At 41.4% G+C, this 12961-nt stretch overlaps 2 long non-coding RNA genes across 7 annotated transcripts in view; one reads left to right on the plus strand and one right to left on the minus strand.

Moving 5' to 3' along the window:
- Positions 1–12961, plus strand: part of LOC146402867 (uncharacterized) — a 156906-nt gene that overhangs the window by 91587 nt on the left and 52358 nt on the right. The gene's annotated exons all lie outside the window — the stretch shown is intronic.
- The window catches only part of LOC106509878 (uncharacterized), a 131986-nt gene that overhangs the window by 91585 nt on the left and 27440 nt on the right, over positions 1–12961 (minus strand). The window contains exons 5-6 of one of the 3 annotated variants that reach the window (XR_014808015.1): positions 10536–10715; positions 6485–6727 (exon numbers count right to left, since the gene is read on the minus strand). The exons of 1 other annotated variant lie outside the window; for it this stretch is intronic. This is a non-coding gene — a long non-coding RNA (uncharacterized LOC106509878). Of the gene's footprint in view, positions 1–5277; positions 6728–10535; positions 10716–12961 lie in introns of those variants that run through there. One more of the 3 variants, XR_014808014.1, reaches the window with a different exon arrangement.

Here is a 12961-nt window from a genome sequence, read left to right on the forward strand (position 1 = left end):
CCATTTGGTAGCTGTGTGACATTAGGCAAAGCCTTTCAAGTCTTTGAGCCTCAAGAGGTTGTTGTGAGGAGCAAATTAAGTTTAAAAAAATAATAATTGTTAGAAATCAGAGGTGTGTGTGTGTGTGTGTGTTGCAAGAACCAACTTTAAAAAGGGAGGGAGTTTACTTTCAGGATTTAGACTGTCTGGAGCAGGAATAAAAGACCATTAGGAGTTGAGACTCTCTTGGGACCAGACAAGTCCTTCAGGCTTTCTTACTGCATCTCTATTTCTTTTCTCTCCACCTATATCTGGTATGTACTCAGGGCACAATCTCGATGGAATTCTAAAGTGAACCCACCTGAGTGGTTTAGCAATTCATCATGAAGATGCCCCTGTGAAACAGGAACTGCCCCCACAAGCGTTCCAATAAGTCAAAGATGGACTAGCTTGGGGTGGCCCAACCAGGGGCCCCATCAGCCAAGCACTCCTCTCCTGATTAGGGGGCTGTGGATGGGCTGAGGGATAGTGCATGTGGCAGGGAAAAAAAATCACTGTTTCAAAATAAGGCAGGAATGTATGAGTACACTGTTCTGGGGGAAAAGCAGTGAAACTGCCCCTGAGCACTCTGAGGCTATGTTTAATGTTACACAGAAGATGCCATGGCTTAGGGAGAAAGAGATTAGATTATAGTCAGAAAATAACTTTTCTCTAAACATTTCCCTTCACTGCAGCAAACAGAGAAACAAAGGTTAACATAGACTTAGGACATGAGGGGATAGAAGAGGCATCCTGAGTGTTGAAATTAAATGAGGGAAATAAAGACGAAAGATATTGCAATCATCCCCACAGTAAAAAGTAAATCAGGAAACTCACATTTTGCTGCAGATTTGGGGGGATCTAGTCTCTGCAGCAATATTTAAATACTTAATGTGAATTCTAATAACATAAGCAATTACTACTAAGTACCCAAACAAATAGGAGTTCCTGTCGTGGCTCAGTGGAAATGATTCCGACTAAGAACCATGAGGTTGCGGGTTCGATCCCTGGCCTTGCTCAGTGGGTTAAGGATCTGGTGTTGTCGTGAGCTGTGGTGTAGGTTGCAGACACGGCTCAGATCTGGCATTGCTGTGGCTCTGGTGTAGGCTGGTGGCTGCAGGTCCAATTGGACCCCTAGCCTGGGAACCTCCATATGCCACGGGTGTGGCCCTAAAAAAAAGGCAAAAAAAAAAAAAAAAGCAAAACTACCAAACAAATAAACACAGTGTAACTTGGGGGGGGGGGGGAAGAGTGCGGGGCACCAGAGAAAGACCAAAGGAAGGCAGAAGAGGACAAATCTAAATCATATCAAAAATCAAAGGTCTCGATTCAACAAGACCTATGTGTTATGGGTTGAATTGTGTCCCCTTCTCAAAAAAAAAGATATGTTGGTACTAACCCCCAGTACCTCAGTACCTAAGAATGTGACCTTATTTGGAAATAAGATCTTCACAGAAGTAATTAAGTTAGCATGATGTCGTTAGGGTGTCTTTGTGTGATCCAATACAACTGATGTCCTTATAAAAGGGGAAATTTGAACACAGAGACAGGCATGTTAGAGGAAGATGTGAAGACATGTGAGACTACCATCTACAAGCCAAAGATTGCCGGCAAATCACTAACCACCAGAAGCTAGGAGAGAGCAATCTGGAACATTCTTTTTTTGGGGGGGGGGGGGTTAGGGCTGCCCCTATGGCTCTGGAAGTTCCCAGACTGGGGGTTGGTGCTGGCCTATTTCACAGCCACAGCAACTCAGGATCTAAGCTGCATCTGCCACCTCCACCACAGCTCATGGTGATACCAGATCCCTGACCCACTGAGTGAAGCCTGGGATCGAACCTGCATCCTCATGGATACTAGCTGTATTCATTTCCACAATGGGAACTCTCTAGAACATTCTTATAGCCTTCAGAAGGATCCAACCCAATCAACTTTTTGGTTCTACTCTACATTTTTGTTCTTTAAGCTACCTGGTTTGTGGTACATTTTTATGAGAGCCCCAGGAAACTAATACACCACCTAAGGATGTTTATCATTTCCTTGGGGAGAGGGGGAAAGAAAGTAACACTTAGAACCCCATTGATAAGCACACATTCTTATTGCTTGTAAACAATCTTGCCATACAGCTTTTGTAAGATGTGTAGCTTCTCAGTCTCCAGAATAGATTCAGTCCTTGAATCACTCTCCCCTCAGCCCCGAGTTGGATGCTCGCTAGGATTTATTGTAAGTATCTGAATTTGGTGTATTCCTGAGAATTACAAACAAGATTCTAGTAGCTAAAATAAAAATTCCTCTTTAAACTGGAATGACCATTTTTTCTAGTTTTATGGAGAAATAATTGACATGTATCACCATATAAGTTTAAGGCATACAGCATGATGGTTTGATTTACATATATTATGAAATGATTACCACAGTAGGTTCAGCTAGCATCCATCTTATAGAGGTACAATAAAAAGAAAAGATAAAAATTAAAACGGAAAATCTTTTTTCTTCCTGTGATGAGAACTCCTAGGATTCACTCTAAGTGTCCTATACACTATCATACAGCAGTGTTAGCTGTAGTTATCATGTTGTACATTACATCCTTAGTACTTACCTATCTTATAACTGGAAGTTTATACTTTTGATCACCTTCCTGCAATTCCTCCTCCCCCTATGCTCCTGATAACCACAAATCTGACCTCTTGTTCTCTGAGTTTGCATGTATACATATACATATACATATATATATATACACACACACACATATATATACATGTACAGATATATGTGTGTGAATATTCCACCTATTTGTCTTTCCCTGTCTGACTTATTTCACTTAGTATAGTGGCATAATGCTTTCAAGGTCCATCCGTATTGTTGCAAATGATAGAATTTCTTTGTTTTTAAAATGGATGAATAATATATGATACATTATGACTTTTTTTTTTTTTTTTTTTTTTTTTTGTCTTTTTGCCATTTCTTGGGCCGCTCCCGCAGCATATGGAGATTCCCAGGCTAGGGATCTAATCAGAGCTGTAGCCGCCAGCCTACGCCAGAGCCACAGCAACGCAGGATCCGAGCTGCATCTGTGACCCACACCACAGCTCACGGCAATGCTGGATCCTCAACCCACTGAGCAAGGCCAGGGATCGAACTGCAACCTCATGGTTCCTAGTCAGATTCGTTAACCACTGAGCCACGATGGGAACTCCCATTATGACTTCTTTATCCATTTATCTGCTGATAGACATTTAGGTTGTTTCCATGTCTTGGCTGTTGCATGAAGATGCAGATATCTTTTTGAGTTAATGTTTTCATTTCCTTTGTATATATTTTCAGAAGTGCAATTGCTGGAATATATAGTATTTCTATTTTTAATTTTTTGTGGACCCTCCACACTGTTTTCCGTAGTGCCTATATCAATTTACAGTTCTTCCAACGGTATACCAGGGTTTCTTTTTCTCTACATCCACAGCAACATTTGTTATCTTGTCTTTTTAATGATGATAATTCTAACAGGCATGAGGTGATATCTCATTTTTTGTTTTTGCTTTTTTTTTTTTTTTTTTTTTTTTTGGCTGCCCCATGGCATAAGGAGTTCCTGGGCCAGGGATCAGACCTGAGCCACAGTTGCAAACTATAGTGCAGGCGTGGAACCACCAGATCCTTTAACCCACTGTGCCTGGCCAGGAATCAAACCTGCATCCTATTGCTGCAGAGATGCCACCGATCCCACTGTGCCACATCAGGAACTCCTCATTGTGGTTTCGATTTGCATTTCCCTAATAACTAGTGATGTCAAGCATCTTTCCATGTATCTGTTGACTTTTCTTTCATATATCTTTTTTGGAGAAATGTCTATTGAGGTCCTTTGCCCATTTTTCAATTGGGTTAGTTGGGTTTTTGGTTTTTTTTTTTTTTTTTTTTTTTTTTGCTGTTGAGTTGTATTTTACATTTCTTTACCTATTTTGGATATTATCCCTTTATCAAATGTATGGTTTGCAAATACTCTTTCCCATTCTGCAGGTTGTCTTCTCACTTTGATGATTTCTTATGCTATGGAAAAACTGTAGAATAACCCCTTAATATGGCTTTTGTTTTTTTCTATTCAGGTGGGCTGTCACAATTCTGAAGCAGTTTACAGACTATGAAATACTATGAAATAACAAGAATATATAATCCACTGTTTTAATATCTCTTCCTTCTGTACAAGAATAGCTGTGTGAAATCCTATAAAACTTCAGGAAGGTCATCTTAGGTACACTGGGCAAGAACACTTGTTGTTCCAACAGGAAACTAATTGCATGTCAGACACCATGGCAAAAGTCCAATCACACCAGAATTACCCTCACAGTAACCCACAAAATTCCTTCTGGGAATCTACTTCCATTCCACTCACCCCCTCTCATACACTGGCATCTAGATGAATTAGGAGGAGTCTCTAGGAGGTAGAGGCTAGAAAGCATTTCTCAACATCCCTACTCCTCTTCTTTAGCAATAAGCCCACAAATTGCTATTTGGAATCATAACCATCCAAAGTAAAGACAACCTTTCAGGCCTCCACATATGTGCTCTCATGTGATTAAGTTCTGGCCAATGGCATATAAGTAGAAGTATCCAATGTGGTTTCTGTGTCTGTGAAGAAGAAGACATGGTCTGTATCCTCCTGTCTTCCTGTTTGGAATGTGGACAGGATGGCTGGTCCTTGTAATATGATCCCCTAGTCACCTACTTAGAATAGTGTAACAACATGATAAAGCCAACACGGGCTTTTGCCACAATGGAGAGAGTCTCTACCCTGGGCTGACAACATCAGTGCATTTTTATCAACAGAGAATCACAATTCTATATTGTTTAAATCATGATTATTTTAGGATTTTTATAAGATGCAGCCAAAATTCAGTCTAAATGATTCAATGCCCTTGAAAACAAAGAACAGAGAACATGTCATGGGGGTTCAAAGAACACAGAAACATCTCACATAAGGAGAAATCCAGAGGTCAGGCAGCCACATGGTTGGTTGATTCAACAATTTGAGAAGGTCAGACACCCATATTTTTTTCATCTTTCGGGTCTGTTTCCCATTGCTTACCCACAAACACCCTATACTTCAGGCTTAATGAACTGCTGGTTTCCTAAATATGTCATGCTTTTTAAGTCTCCTTTCAATTAAATATGCTGACTCTTCTCCTTGGAACATTCTCCCTTTCCTTTTTAGCTGGTGTCTTAGTGAGCCCAGGCTGCCATAACAAAATGCCATAGATCGAGTGATTTAAACAACACAAATTTATTTTCTCACATTTTCTTGAAGTCCAAAATCAAAGTTCTGCCTAATTAAGTTTCCAGTGAGGGCTCTATTCCTGGCTTGTGGAAGGCTGCCATCTTCTTATGTCCTCACATGGCTTTTCCCTGGTTTATTGGGGAGGAAAGGGAGGAGAGGAAAGGGTGAGGGGAAAGGGGAGGGAGCTAGCTCTCTGGTGTCTCTTCTTATATGGACACTAATCTTTTCATAACAGGGTCCCATCCGTGTGGCCTCATCTACCTTCACTTACTTTGGTAAAAGTCCTGTCTCCACATACATAACCTCTCTAGGGTTAGAGCTTCAACATATGAATTTTGAGTGAGGGAGACACAAAAATTCAGTCCGTAATACCTGGCAAGGTCCTCTTAACCCCCTAAGATATAATCAAACCTTAACTCCTTTAAAAAGCCTTTCCAGACCCCCAGGATAGAGTTAGGTGTTTCTTCTTCAGTTTCCATATTAGTTCCTATCATGCAATGATAATCACATTGAACACTAATTAATAGATTTTGTTCCTTCTCATTAGCCCATGAGATCTTTAATAGGAAGAATAGGAGTTCTCACTGTGGGAAAAAAGTCTGGACAGGGAGTTCCTGTAGTGGCGCAGTGGTTAACGAATCCGACTAGGAACCATGAGGTTGCGGGTTCGGTCCCTGCCCTTTCTCAGTGGGTTAACGATCCGGCGTTGCCATGAGCTGTGGTGTAGGTTGCAGACGCGGCTCGGATCCCGAGTTGCTGTGGCTCTGGCGTAGGCCGGTGGCTACAGCTCCGATTCGACCCCTAGCCTGGGAACCTCCATATGCCGCGGGAGCGGCCCAAGAAATAGCAGCAACAACAACAAAAAAGACAAAAGACTAAAAAAAAAAAAAAAAAAGTCTGGACAGTGGTTTGTTCACTTTATATTCCTAATACTGAAGACAACGCCTAGCACAAAGCTGGTGTTAACAAATGTTTAAGGAAGGGAGAGAGGAAAGAAACATCACATCTTTAGAAGAAAATATGATCTGTGTGCCAAATAACTGAATTACAAATTAACATCAGAATATCCATCATCCACTGGATTTATCTCAGTGATATATAAATTCAATTATCAGATTGCTAAACTTGGCATAATGGTTAAGAGTGTGAGTTAATGCTGTCTTCCAACTTACTGGCTATATGACTTGACTGGTTACTTACTGTGGCAGATTTAAAGTGAGTCTCAATTCTTTGATGTCCTTCCTATTCCCCTCTCCTTGAATCTTGGCTAGTCTTAGTGGCAGAATTCACCTTCTGGGGGTTCTGAGGCTGTGCCATAAGAAGCCTTGTAGCTTCAGCTCAGCCTTCTCGAAACACTGGCTCTTGGAGCCCTGGGGCACCGTGGAAGAAGTCCTACTACCCTGAGGCCACCATGCAATGAGAAGAGAGAGAGAGGGAGATGGCCTGTGGGAAGAGAGAGAGAGATGCCTGATCAGCCTGCAGGCACTTAAGTCATCCCAGCTGTGGTTCTAGACACCTTGGAGCAAAGCAGAGCTGACTCTGCTGTGCCCTGTCCAGTTTCATGACCGCAAAAAGCATGATACAAGTGTAATAATAATGTCAGAGTAGTTTTTTAAGTGGTAATAGATTATGAAACACTTACTCCCCTGGGCCTCAGTAGTTTTCTTTTGCTTTTTTTTTTTTTCCCTGCACCTGAGGCATATGGAAGTTGACAGGCCAGGGATCAAATGCGAGCCAGAGCTGTAACCAATGCCACAGCTGCAGCAATGCTGGTTCCTTAACCTGTTGCACCAGGCTGGGGATCAAACAAGGGCCTCCACAGAGACAAGCCAGATTGCTACTCCTCTGTACCACAGTGGGAACTCTGCCTCAGTGTTCTTTACTAAAAACGGAAACAGATACTACCTCTTGGCTCTACTGTAAGAGTTGAAGAGTTAGAGCTTGTAAAGCACTTTAACTGGCCCAAAAGAAATGCTTATAAATATTAGATATTATTTTTACTTTGCTTTTGTTACTTTCTTTTGCTATTTTTTTTTTTTATTTCTGTGGATCCAAATCATTTTGTTTTGGTGAAATTAATGATTGATCTGAGCTAAGGTACTTTGAAATTTTGGTGACTCTTTATGACTTTGTACTTAGTGGGACTTGATTCAGTCCCATATTGGTAAGGCCTTCTCTTGCCAAGAGCCTGCAGATGTAGAGGATGAGGAAACAAGCCCCTGCCCCAATTATCAACTACTAATCATTCTCCTAAGAGGCCAGAGCTATGGCTTTCCCGGGCAGAGGAAAGAGGCTTTCCCGTAAGCTTCTGAATCCTGCTTACACTGCTGGGTTTGTTTATTTGCTTTTGTTTGTTTTTGTTTTGTTTTGTTTTTTGCCTTATCCTTTCTGGGATAATTTGACACAAATGGGCAAAGCTCTTGAGGATGGAAATGGTTGATCTTTTCTCCCTTTGAACCTAAAATTCAGCTTCAGAGGAGAAGAAATACAAACATGACACTAATGGACTTCCCTTGTTCTCAGTTCTTCTCATCTCAAGAAAGCAGTTCCCTTGGCATCAGGGCACCTCACTTCAGATCCATTAGTGCCGGGCAAATGAGCCCTGTGGTTTCTCTCATCTCCTGCCCAGAAACCACCACACGTACCTCTCTCCTGACCCCTCCCTTGAGTTAACATTGTTTAACAGACTCAAGGACACAGTTGTGGTTCTTTTATTCCTAGAAGAGCAAAATGTGCTAATGCTTCCTGAGCTGGCCACCTGGGTTGGTGGCAACTCAAAGCCAAAACCTAGGCTGTTTGATGCTTTCTATTTTGGGGATGTTATTGACAATCTATTACTGAGGACCTGGGTGATGAAAAGGGCTCCTGCGAGCCCATGACACTCCTGTGTTCCTCCACTGACATGGCCCAGTCATCTGCTCTCCTCTTACTTCCCAATGTGGCCCTGGTTTTAGTGGCCTCCTCTAGGGCAGCATCAGACTTCCACAACTAGTACCCTAACTCAGATAACATAGGAAAAGGGGAGCATTTATGGGCTCAGCTGGATATTTCCAGCATCTAGGGTAAGGGAAAGTGTATCAGCTTTGAAACTGCAGACTGGGGTCTCAGACCCTGTCCACTTTGTACTAGCTGTCTAAAATCGGGTAAGCTTTCTAGATCTCAGCCTACTTATTTGTATAAATGGGAACATAACATTTAGTTCAGAGGGCCATTTTGACAGTTGGACAACTGTCTTTGCCTTTATGCAATACAACACCTGGAAGGGCATGCATATATCAACCATTACCAGAAAATCCAGTTTTCTCGTAGCTGGGTCACAAATGAACTTAGAATCCAGAAGACTCTGCAAACTGTTTGCTACTCTTCTCAACACATTGCCATTCAGTCCACAGAGTCTGCCTTCTCTATTTTCTCTTTACTTCTTTTTTCTTTCCTATCCTCTGCCCTGGGTTCCAGCCATGGCTAAGTCAGTCCCCCCTCTAACCAAGACTAGAGTCTGTCCACCTGAGATGAATTCTATTCCTTGTGCCTTCTGAGTGGAGCTCCTGAAATTAAACAGGACTCTCTTGCTGATCCTGATTGCCTCTCTTAGCATAGCTCTGATGTATAATAACGTTGAAAGGTCTGCTCTTTCCATGGATGAGAATGGGACCAGATTAAAGGGACAGAGAAGTATACCCTGACAAAGATAGTGCCTAGCAAAGTAGGTATTCAACAGTGACATTGTTTCTTTTAATATTTAACTAAGTCTTTATCCTAACTCTTCATTCACCCCCCCTGATTGTGTGACCTGGGTCAAGTTGCTTCACCTCTTATTTCTCAGTTTCCTCATCTGTAAAAGAGGGATAATAATAGAGCCCAGATCATACCATTGTTATGGGAATTAAATGAACATATATATACATATAAACTCTCAGAATGATGCCTAGCAAATAATAAATATGTGTTTGCTGGTATTACTGTCATTTTTAACTATTCTAATTACATTATTTTGAAATTGGCTTTTATTAACACAATTTAAAATTGGAGGTTCAGGGAATTCTCTGTTGTGGCTTAGCAGGTTAAGAACCTGACTAGTCTCTATGAGGATGTGGGTTCAACCCCTGGCTTCATTCAGTGAGTTAAGGATCTGGTGTTGCCACAAGCTGAGGTATAGGTCACAGACGCAGCTCAGATCCTGAAAGGCTGTGACATAGGCCTGCAGCTGCAGCTCCAATTTGACCCCTAGCCCAGGAACATCCATAGGCCGGACATGCGGCCCTAAAAAGAAAAAATATAATAATAAAATAAAATAAAATTGGACGTTCAAACAGTATAGTCTCCTCCTTCTCTCTCTTTATTCATTTATAGATTTTTAAATTTGTTTCATACTGGAGTTCCCGTTGTGGCACAGTGGTTAACGAATCCGACTAGGAACCATGAGGTTGCGGGTTCCGTCCCTGCCCTTGCTCAGTGGGTTAACGATCCGGCGTTGCCATGAGCTGTGTGGTGTAGGTTGCAGACTCAGCTCGGATCCCTAGTTGCTGTGGCTCTGGCATAGGCCAGTGGCTACAGCTCCGATTCGACCCTAGCCTGGGAACCTCCATATGCCGCAGGAGCGGCCTTAGAAAAGACAAAAAAAACAAAAAAGTTGTTTCATACTGTTCAAATTCCCATTTGTTAAGGTGTAAGGTGTCAGAATGGGGACAGATGGGTCTGAGGTCACCAGGCTCAGCCACTCTGTGACCCGGGCAAAGCACCTGGCTACCTGCTTCTCCCTTTTCTCCTCTCCTCTAAAAAGAGCAACACTCTGAGGCGACCTGTGGAATGAATTCACCCTCAGGCCAGGACGGCAGAGCTCTTTTGATATGGCATCTCTGTACTTCTCCTTCACCCTAGAGTCCAGACAAGTCTGAAGGCAATCTGTTTTCAAACTGTTCAACTCCCCAAAAAAGAGGAAAGCCTGCCTTCAAACATAGCTAAGAGCCTTTCTCCAAGATCAGCATCCCCCCAACCAAGACTCCCTGATTATCAAACATGTCAGCAGTATTCTAAGAATCCTATATAAAATAAGCAAACCAGTCCTCCAGGAATACCTGAAGGACTGCTTTGAACAAAGTGGACAAGCCTGAATGAATAAATGGATACGTCCTCATTAAGCTGCAGATGCCTGGAATCACTGGGATGGTGACCTCTACGCAGAAGGTGTTGCACCTTTGCGGTTGAGGGGTCACCAGGGAGCTTAATTCTCTATCCCCTGTGAAATACTCACCTCCAACATCTTCATATTCTCATGGTGATACCTGTAGAATCAAGATTTTTCTTTCTTTCTTTCCTTCTTTCCTTTAATCTCTCTTTCCAAAGTAGCCTTGAACCCCTGGTCTGCACTGTGCTTACTGACAGTTCCATAAGGAAAATTATGGAAAAATCTTGCTTTCAAAAAATCATATATCTGTAGAAAAAAATAAAATATAAAGAATTCTAGGAGTTGTCTTGTGACTCAGTGAGTTAAGGATCCAGCACTATCACTGCAGTGGCTTGGGTTGCTGCGGTAGTGTGGGTTCAGTCGTTGCCCCAGGAACTTATACATGCCATGGAGGCAGCCAAAAAAAAAAAAAAAAATTAAAAGAAAAAAGAATCCTATAATACAATGACAGGCCAAATCTGGTTCCTCTGTTAACACTCTAAGAGCACTGAGTACTTTCCCTTCATTTATCATAAGTTAGAAAATGTATTTGTATTTTCTATTAATTAATATCCACCCTCCCTTACATCCCTCCACAGTATAGGTTGTGATGTCTTGAGCTAATAAATACTTAGTGTTTATTATATACCAGACATTGCTTTAAGTGCCTTATGTATATCAACTTTTCAAACTAAAACGTAGAGAAATTTAGTAACGTGCCTCAGGTCACATGGGTGGTAAGAGAGTCAGGCCTCAAACCTAAGCTGTCTGGCTCCAGACCTCTGCTCTCAATTACTAAGCTTTATATTAAAGGGAATATACTAAGGCTCTTTTTAAGGTAATAGCTAAGTACATGATACAGTCTAGACAGACCTCCTTGTAAAATTACTAAATTTTGATAATGCAGGTAAGCTTCATTTGTCTGGAAAATCCATTCATTTGGAATCTCTAGTGTCAAATGCAAGTATGTAAGGTATTCGGTTGTCTACAAAAGAAGAGAAAGAGGAGGGAAATGGCAGCATGTAGATCAGACTAAGGAAAAGAACAAATATTGCAAAGCAAGTCTATGGACCAAACTGTAGCTGTAGCTCCAATTCTACTCCTAGCCTGGGAACTTTTGTATGCCATGGATATGGCCCTAAAAGCAAAAAAATAAACTGTAATTATGGAAACCAATAAAATTGGCCTACTATTTCTTAAAGAAAGAGCCCACCTTGACTGCTATAACAATTCAATTCATTCATCCATAGGCAACAAGCACTTCTCTGATAGACTCTTCCCATCTCATCAATTAAAAGAGCAAAATGCCTATCAAAAACAAAAGTGAGTTTCCTTTATGTAACTATGTAATTCAAAGACTTACTACTAGATTTCAAAACTGCTTAATTGTTCTGTCTTTTGAAAATATAACACGAAGACTTTTTATCTTGATATGTTAAATTCCTGTTGGTAATTTAAAGCATGAGGTCATACTAATTAGGTTTCAATCCCAGCTCTCTTACTAATTATCTACAGAGATCTGGACACATAATTTATCCGGTCTTGGTCTCAGTTTATTTAGATGCAAAATTAGGAGACTGAATTAGATGGTTTTTAAGACTCTTTTGTTCTCCTCTAACCTTCTGAGATTTGATGATATATTTTATATCAGCCTGTTTGTATCTTTGTATAGTGTTCAATTTCTATTCGATGATGTTAGAAAATACTCATGTTTGACTACAGTTGAAATTTTTTTCCATGAGCATTTACTATAATAAAAACACTAAATTTACTTAGAAAATAGGTTGGGAGTTAAGGCCTACGTTCAACAAAGTAAAGTGGCTCCTAGACCATCAATAAATAGACGGGATAGGAACATCTGTTGAAGAGATTGCTAGTGTTTACAAACACCCGTGTTCTGCTTTTCTTCTGGGCACATGGCTGGACCACATCCTGCAGTTAGCTGAGGCCATGTGTCTGCATTTCTACCAAGAGAATGTGAACCTATGTGGCATTAGCCACTTCCGGGCCTGAAATGTAAAACCCCCCTTCACGAATTCCTGGTGCTCCTTCCCCATCCACTAGCTAAGTAGAGGGAATTTGTAAAGTGGAAAGAGGAGCACAAACACAAGACAAAAGCAGTCTGTTTTCCTCGACCTTTTTTTTTTTTTTCTCCTTGTTTAGAGCCACACCTGCAGCATTTGGAAGGTCCCAGGCTAGGGGTCAAATCAGAGCCACAGCAACACTGCATCTGATTCACCACTAACAGCAATGCTGGATCCTAGGTGCCACTCGTGGCAACGCCAGATCATTAACTCACTGGGCAAGGCCAGGGATCAAACTTGCATCCTTATGGATACTAGTTGGGTACTTATCTCACTGAGCCACAACAGAACCTCAAAGCAGCCTGTGTTCCTAAAGGACCACATACAGCAGAACACTACAGGATTATTACATAAAAGAAAAAGAAATGTTGTATTGTAGCACCACATTTTGGGCAATAGCCTATCCTAACTAAGAGGTCATCCTTTTAG

Source organism: Sus scrofa, chromosome 6, assembly GCF_054392235.1.
Source record: "Sus scrofa isolate SSC_HxYL_T2T_F1_AM1 chromosome 6, Sscrofa_HxYL_maternal_Yorkshire_Landrace_v2.0, whole genome shotgun sequence".
In the NCBI taxonomy this organism is placed as follows: Eukaryota; Metazoa; Chordata; class Mammalia; order Artiodactyla; family Suidae; genus Sus; species Sus scrofa.